The following is a 7244-nucleotide window of genomic DNA, read 5'->3' as shown; positions in this document are numbered from 1 at the left end:
AATTTTACCATTGCACAGTAGGCTAGCTTCTACACATGTCCACACCCTCTATCCTCCGTCCAGGAGCACAGGTAGCATTATTAGAGTCCAAAGGCCCAGTCCAGTCAGGCAAAAACTCAGAGGGTGCAAAGCAGGTTCAGTGAGAAATGCAGCCTGAAGAGAGGGGGTGTGGCCTGAGGAGAGGGCCAGATGAGGAGGCCTGGAAGTCTGCATTTGCCACCCCCACCACCACCCCGGCCTGAGGTTCCCAATCCCTAGTATAATGGCTCATCAGGGGTAAAACCATCTGGTCTGAAACATGAAGATGGCAAGAATGGCAGATTGGACAGCCCTTCCCAAATGGTGTGTTTTAGTAGAATGCAGTGGCAGCTGGTGACTCCATGTTTGTGGGGCAGTGGACTCTGCTCCAGGTTTTAGTCCAAACATTCAAGGAGCTGTCCAAGGTGCTGAAGTGGGTTCTGCTGACATGGAGCCACCAGCTGCTACTGATAAAATGGATCAGCAATACCCAGTCTATGTGATGTAATTACTACAAGGAGTCTGCATGAAATAGCTTTCCATAGTATGGCCAGGAATTTTGATGTCTGTTTGGTATCAGAGGTATAATACGAACAAATCAGGAAGGCTATTGTAAAGCACGAAGTCCACATTTTGAGAGGCTACTGTTAGGGGTCACTTGTGCATCGCCAAAAAGAGAGAGAAAAAGGGAGCGAGAGCGAGCGAGAGAGCACATATTTGCATATAATTTGCATATCCAAATATGGTATTAACCTTTAAATCCCTATACGGTCTCGGCCCAGTTTATCTGAAGGAGCGCCTCCAGTACCACAAATTAAGCCGCCCAACCAGATCAGCCACACAGGGCCTTCTCTCAGTCCCACCAACGAAAACAGCTAGGTTGGTAGGGACTAGAGAGATGGCATTTTCAGTGGTGGCCCCCACTCTCTGGAACTCCCTCCCATTCGATCTTCGCCATGCCCCTTCCCTGGATATATTTCGCCGGCATTAAAAACTTGGCTTTTTGGACAGGCCTTCAGGAATTCCGGGGAGGGCTAACTTTTTTGGGATATTTTATTATCTATTGATCGCCCTAACTGATTTCATGCTGCTGTGATTAATGATCGTACTGATTTTATTGTATTTTATCTGTATTGTATTGTAATTTACTGAATTTTAGTTTGTACGTCGCCTAGAGTGGCTTCGGCCAGATAGGCGACACAAAAATTAAATTTATTATTTATTATTATTATTATTATGCTAAATTGCATTTATGGATGCAAATTTGGAAGTAATCACTATAATCTAAACAGAAATGCAATACATTTCAGCAGAGAGGGGAAGTCTCTGACCAGGTGAGCTGTGTGCCTGCTCCTCCTACTCTCCAGGTGCTCGCTGTTGGGGGGCAACTTTAAGGTCCTGCTCTTCCTTTTATAAACTGGACTTGGACCAGATGATCCTTCAGACTAAGGACTGTCTTGTTCTGACAGCCCTCCCAATAAAGGGAGACTAAAACATCAACCTTATGTGGTCCTCTTGTTAAATGATGAGTAACTGTATCTATCCATTACCCACAAGCCAGAAAAATCCAGGACCCATGGCCATCCTAGACTCCTGCACTTTTAAGGGTGGAATAGAGGGAAAGGTTCTGTGTGGAACAATGGCTTTCCACAACATAACAGCACCCTGAAAAGAAACCATTCCTGGGGGATTTCTCCTTTAAATGCATATATCAAGCAGTGCACAGAATGGAGTTTTCTGTCTAATGCCCTCCACATTATGGGTTGTGCCCAGTGCTAGTCTTACTCAGAGTAGATCCATTGAAAATGATAAACATGACTAACTTAGGTTAATTAATTTCAATGGGTCTACTCTGAACAGGAGCAGTACTTGATACAACCCTATGCTTCATAAGGAAGGCTCTTCTGTTCCCATCATTCAGTGCACTTTGTTGGAGGAGAAATACTTTTTCATTTTTTAAAAAAAACAATGTTTGCTGTGACAGTTATTTTCACAATCTGTGCTGACACTTAACAAATGCTTATTTGATGGCAGCTTGTTTTGCTTTGTTCTTTTTGGTGTGATTTTATTTGATTAAAATTGTAGACTTTAAATTAGACTTTTCTGCAAGTCAGCAACAGAATTTTATGGAAAGTTAGCAGGGAAATACACTAAATCAATAAGGTCAGAGACCCTTCAGATGCCAGCATGGCCTGAAATTTATATTAAAGAATATCATCATGACTAAAACATCAACCTTACGTGGTCCCATTGTGTAACGATGAGTAACTGTAGCTGCTGGTTACCCACAATCCAGGAAAAAAAATAGGCTAGTCTTTTGTCCTCCTAAGTCTAGAATGGATTCCTGCCTTCATGCTTCATCAAGAAACTAGTTTGTTTTATAACCATTTCAAGCGTCTCCTCAGATCCTTGTGACATTTATAGCCCCATGATAAGCTTCCTGAAATAGAGGAAAACCTTAATTAGCAAAAATGAAGATCTGAAAAATGAATGAATGAATGAATGAAGTATAAGTTGCAATCTATCTTAATAAAAGTCCTGTTCCAATAAGCCATTGACAAATCAGTCTGTCTCTGAACCATGTCAATTTCACATAAGTTCATTCATAAAACTGGTCTACCCCATTTCTGAATTGTTCTGGATTTTTTTAAAAAAACCCACAAACATTTGTATGTAAATATGTACTTAATTATACATTTTATAACAAAAAATGTATTTAAAGAGTATCATAAAGTAGCATTTAAATATTTTTAATCTCAATGTACATATTTTAAATGGTAGTTTGTCCTAAAACAAACATTCTAATGCATTTGGGTACATTTTCAGAGGTGAGGACTGTATGACAAAATTTGGAGCACTGCAAAACCTGAAGGACAATTCCATTCCTATCCACACATTAGTCTGTGAAGTGCAGATCAGATCAGTTAACAAGGAAATTAACAGACATTGAATTCCTCAAGTGTTCCTAGTTCAAATAGATTATACTGAAAAGAGGTTCCACCCTTGACCTCCATGCATTAACTTCTTCCATCCAGATCCTATGCTTCATATGCAAACTGTATGTGCACATAGGCTCTGTATGCATTATCTTTGCAGGATCCCTGATTATATGGAGAGAGCTATATGTTCTGTATAGCGTGGCCTCTTACCAAAAAAGAGAGGAGATGCACAACTAAAATTAGTGAGAAAGAATTTTTTTCTCACCACTTCTCACCACTTCTGCTCTGTGAGAGACTGGGGGGGGGGGTTAACTTCTCCCCTTTGTCCATTCCGTCACTGCCAGAGCAGACAGCCAGGTAAGTGTGTGAGCAGGAGGGAGGAAGGAAGCTTGGAGGAACAGGAAGGAGAGCAGGAGGCAGGTAGGTTGGGGGCTGGAATGGAGGCTTACCAGAGGGATGGGGTCCTTGGAGGTGCCACATTCCCAGTGAAACAGGAACAGAGGAAGCTGCCTTATACTGAGTCAAACCATTGTTCCAACTCACTCAGTATTGTCTGCACTGACAGGCAGTGGCTCTCCAGGGTTTTCTCTCCCAATCCTACCTGGAGATGCTGGGGATTGAACCTGGGACCTTCTGTGTGCAAAGCAGATGCTCTGCCTCTGAGCTACGGCCTTTACCCCAATAATCAAGGGGTGGCGGGTGACAGTGTCCAAACTGGGGTTGAAACTGGGTTCTGAATAAACCTAGCTATTTTGGGGGGATCTTTTTGTACATTATTTTGTTTTTCTGACTGGGATGACTGGGAACATAAGAAGAACCTGCTGGAGAAACTACAGAAGAACATTAGAACATTTCTGTTGGATCAGGCCAAAGGCCCAGCTAGTTCAGCATCCTGTTCTCACAGTGGCCAACCAGATGCCCATGGGAAGTCCAAAAGCAGGACCTGAGTGCAAGAGCGCTCTCCCTGCTTGTGATTTCCAGAAACTAGCGTTCAAAGGCATACTGCCTCCAGTATGGAAGGGCCATAGCTCAATGCCAGAGCACATGCTTTGCGTGCAGATGGTCTGCATGCCGCCCTGGGGTCCTACTGGGAGGAAGGGTGGGATATACATTTAATAATAAATAAATAATCAATCAATCCCTGGCCTCTCCAGGCCTACCTGGAGAATTGTTGCCAGTCAGTGTCGGCAACATGAGCTAGATGAGCCAATGATCTGACTTTGCAGACAGCAACTTTCCAGCAATCACAACAACTAACTCCAAATGCGGCAACTCATTTTTGAATCTGCTCTAGGTTTGTTCCTAGCTAGGATTCTGTGGAAAGTTGATTTTGTAGATTTATTTCACAAGGTGCTTCCCGTGACTTTTTTTTCTGGCAAATTACTGTTAGATGGTGGCACAATTATAGTCATATTATGTAATAAGAAAGCACCTTTAGCTGCAGGATTGGTGAGATCATACAGGAGAAATGAAGGGTGTGTGTGTGTGTGTGTGTGTGTGTGAGAGAGAGAGAGAGAGAGAGAGAGAGGTCTGCAGTTTATTTTTCTTGCAATGTAGGCAAGAAGGAGTGGGATGAATCAATATGTTGTACACAATACTTGGGGCTGGTTCAGCTGCCATTGCATTGATGTCTTGCCTGATGAATCACATCTGAGCTGTCTCTGCTGAAAAGCATTCTGCTTGAGGAGAGGTGAGATGATACCAAAGTTATGCTGATCTGTGCTGATCGGAACTGTGTGAATCCAGCTCTGGTACTGAGAACTGATCTCTTGACAAATTCTATAGGTGACAGGCAAATCCATATTTTAAAGAAGGCCGCCAGCGTACGGATTTGCCTATCACCTGCAGAATTTGGGGTAGCCAACCTGGTGCCCTCCAGATGTTTTTATTTATTTATCATTTGATTGATATCCTGGCCTGTCTCCCAGCAGCAGCCCAGGGTGGCAAAGAAAAGCACTAAAAACACTTTAAAATCATAAAAACAGACTTTAAAATATATTAAAACAAAGCATATTTAAAAACATTTTTTAAAAGCTTTAAAAACATCTTAAAAGATAATAAAAACAGACATTAAAACATAATAAAATAAAATATCTTTAAAAACATCTTTAAAAAAAAATTTAAAAACACCTTACAAAGAGATTTTAGCATGGACAGAGAATAGGATTAGGCTTCTAATTAAAAGGCTTGGAAGAGGAAGGTCTTCAGTAGGCACTGAAAATATAACAGAGATGGTGCCTGTCTAATATTTAAGGGGAGGGAATTCCACAGGGTAGGTGCCACTACACTAAAGGTCCACTTCTGGACCTTTATTGCTGGACTATAAATCTCATCAGCCCCAGCCAGCATGGCCAATGGTTAGGGATGATGGAAGTTGTACTCTACAAATATCGGGAGGGCAGCAAGTCGGCTCCTCTGCTTTAATCAGACATGCCAACCAAGAGATGCCATGGTAGCAGCTTGGTTATGCTGCATCAAGAGGAGCCAATGAGGTGGTCTCAGATGTTGTTGGACCACAGCTCCCACCATGGTTGGTTGGTTGGAGAGCTGCACCACAAAATTTGGATATGTGCAAATTTCGAAGGATGGCTGTGTTTTGCTTCTTCTCTTGTTTTGGAAAGTGCAATATTATAGATTCAGCTTTAAATGCAAATTATTTAAAATGCAAATGGAATCACATTTCTCACCCATTCCTACAAGAGAATGAACCTGGGGCATTGTGCATACAAAGCATAGTGAAATATGCAGCATCCCCAGCCATGCCTCTGATCCAGGACTCCACATTTGCTCAGAGGGACTGTCATCAGAAAGTGGTTCTCCCCATCCACTTTGGCAGACAGTGACTGCTTAGGATCATAGCTAGGTGGCAGGGCATATGGGTTGCATCAGTAGTGGACTGTGGGGCAGGACTGCTCTGCTTACTAGATCTCCCTGCTGCATACTGGGACAGAGGAAAGGCGGGGTGTGGTGATTAGCATTGTGCAAACGTGCCGGCAGGATCATCGGATCAGACCACATCAGCTTCACTGCCACCTTGCCCTTCCCGCTCTTCATCCTGGTATGCAGCAGCAACTCGGCTGGAGGGAGTTCAGGAAAGCTAGTTTGCATGTAAAAGTGTCCAAGGCTTAATTCCTGGAATTTCCACCTAGGCTGGCAAAGACCCCTGTTAGAAACCCTGGGGAGTTGCTGGCAGTCACTGTTGACAAAACTGAGCTAGATGGCTCCACAGCCTGACTTGTATAAGGCAGCTTTCTATGTACCTGTTTTGATATTTCTGCCATAGATATCCCACCTTTCTGACGTCATGGAAGTCAAGGCAGCCTGCATGGAATTTGCAGGAGACTTTCATCCAGGAACTTACTTAGCCCAAACCTACTTACCTTCAGAAGGTTATCACATTGTATGCCTTCAGACCATGCTTTTGGAGGCATCCTTTGGTCTCTGATGAGCTGCCTATTCTATAATAAGTCAATGGGGAAGTTCTGGGTGTCAGTGAAGCTCTACATGAGCACAGGAATGACTATGTCCTGTAAGGAAATTTGTTGATGTTATATGCCTTCAAGTTGATTATGACTTATGGCGACCCTATGAATCTTTTGGATATATTCATAGGGTTTTCATAATAAGAAGTATTCAGAGGTGGTTTACCACTGCCTTCCTCTAAGCCTATGGCACCCAGTGTTCCCAAGCAGTCTCCCATCCGAGTATTAACCAGGCCTGACCCTGCTTAGCTTCTGAGATCAGATGAGATCAAGCGTGTTCAGGGTAGTGTGGCCATAGGCTATAAGGAAATAAGGCACACAAATATTTTGCAATTTTATGGTTTTTTTAAAAAATAATTCTGAATATGACTTAAATAAAACTTAGTTCCAGAGACTGATAGACACAGCAAAAAACTCCACTAGAACTTGTTCTCTACGGAGCACAGTAGAAAGACAATGAACATTGCTATTATCTGTAGTGTTAGTACAACGCAAATGAACCATGATGAGTTCCACCAAGCAGCATACTGTGATGGTGACATTACATTATCTGCTTTCCACATACATTATAAAATCAATCCATCCTGATCCAAAAACTATCTTTTTCAGGCTCCCAGCCAATTTTATTTTATTTGTCAACTTCTCAACCAAAGCTATATCACTGGGGTGAGTGTTGTTTTAATGCTATTGCTAGCTACTGTTATTTATTAATGCTATTGCTAGTGTAGGTTTGTTTTGTTTTTCTTTTAAATGTACGCATATATTGATGATGTATTGTTGGAAACCATCATGGGAGAAGAGTTAA

At 42.3% G+C, this 7244-nt stretch overlaps 1 pseudogene; it reads right to left on the bottom strand.

Moving 5' to 3' along the window:
* Positions 1-6620: 6620 nt before the first annotated feature.
* Positions 6621-6739, bottom strand: LOC133386422 (5S ribosomal RNA; annotated as a pseudogene).
* Between the last annotated feature and the right edge of the window lie 505 nt (positions 6740-7244).

This window comes from Rhineura floridana, chromosome 5, assembly GCF_030035675.1.
Source record: "Rhineura floridana isolate rRhiFlo1 chromosome 5, rRhiFlo1.hap2, whole genome shotgun sequence".
Lineage (NCBI taxonomy): Eukaryota > Metazoa > Chordata > Lepidosauria > Squamata > Rhineuridae > Rhineura > Rhineura floridana.
The sequence above is the reverse complement of the archived record's forward strand: the minus strand, read 5'-3'. Positions and strand labels throughout refer to the sequence as shown.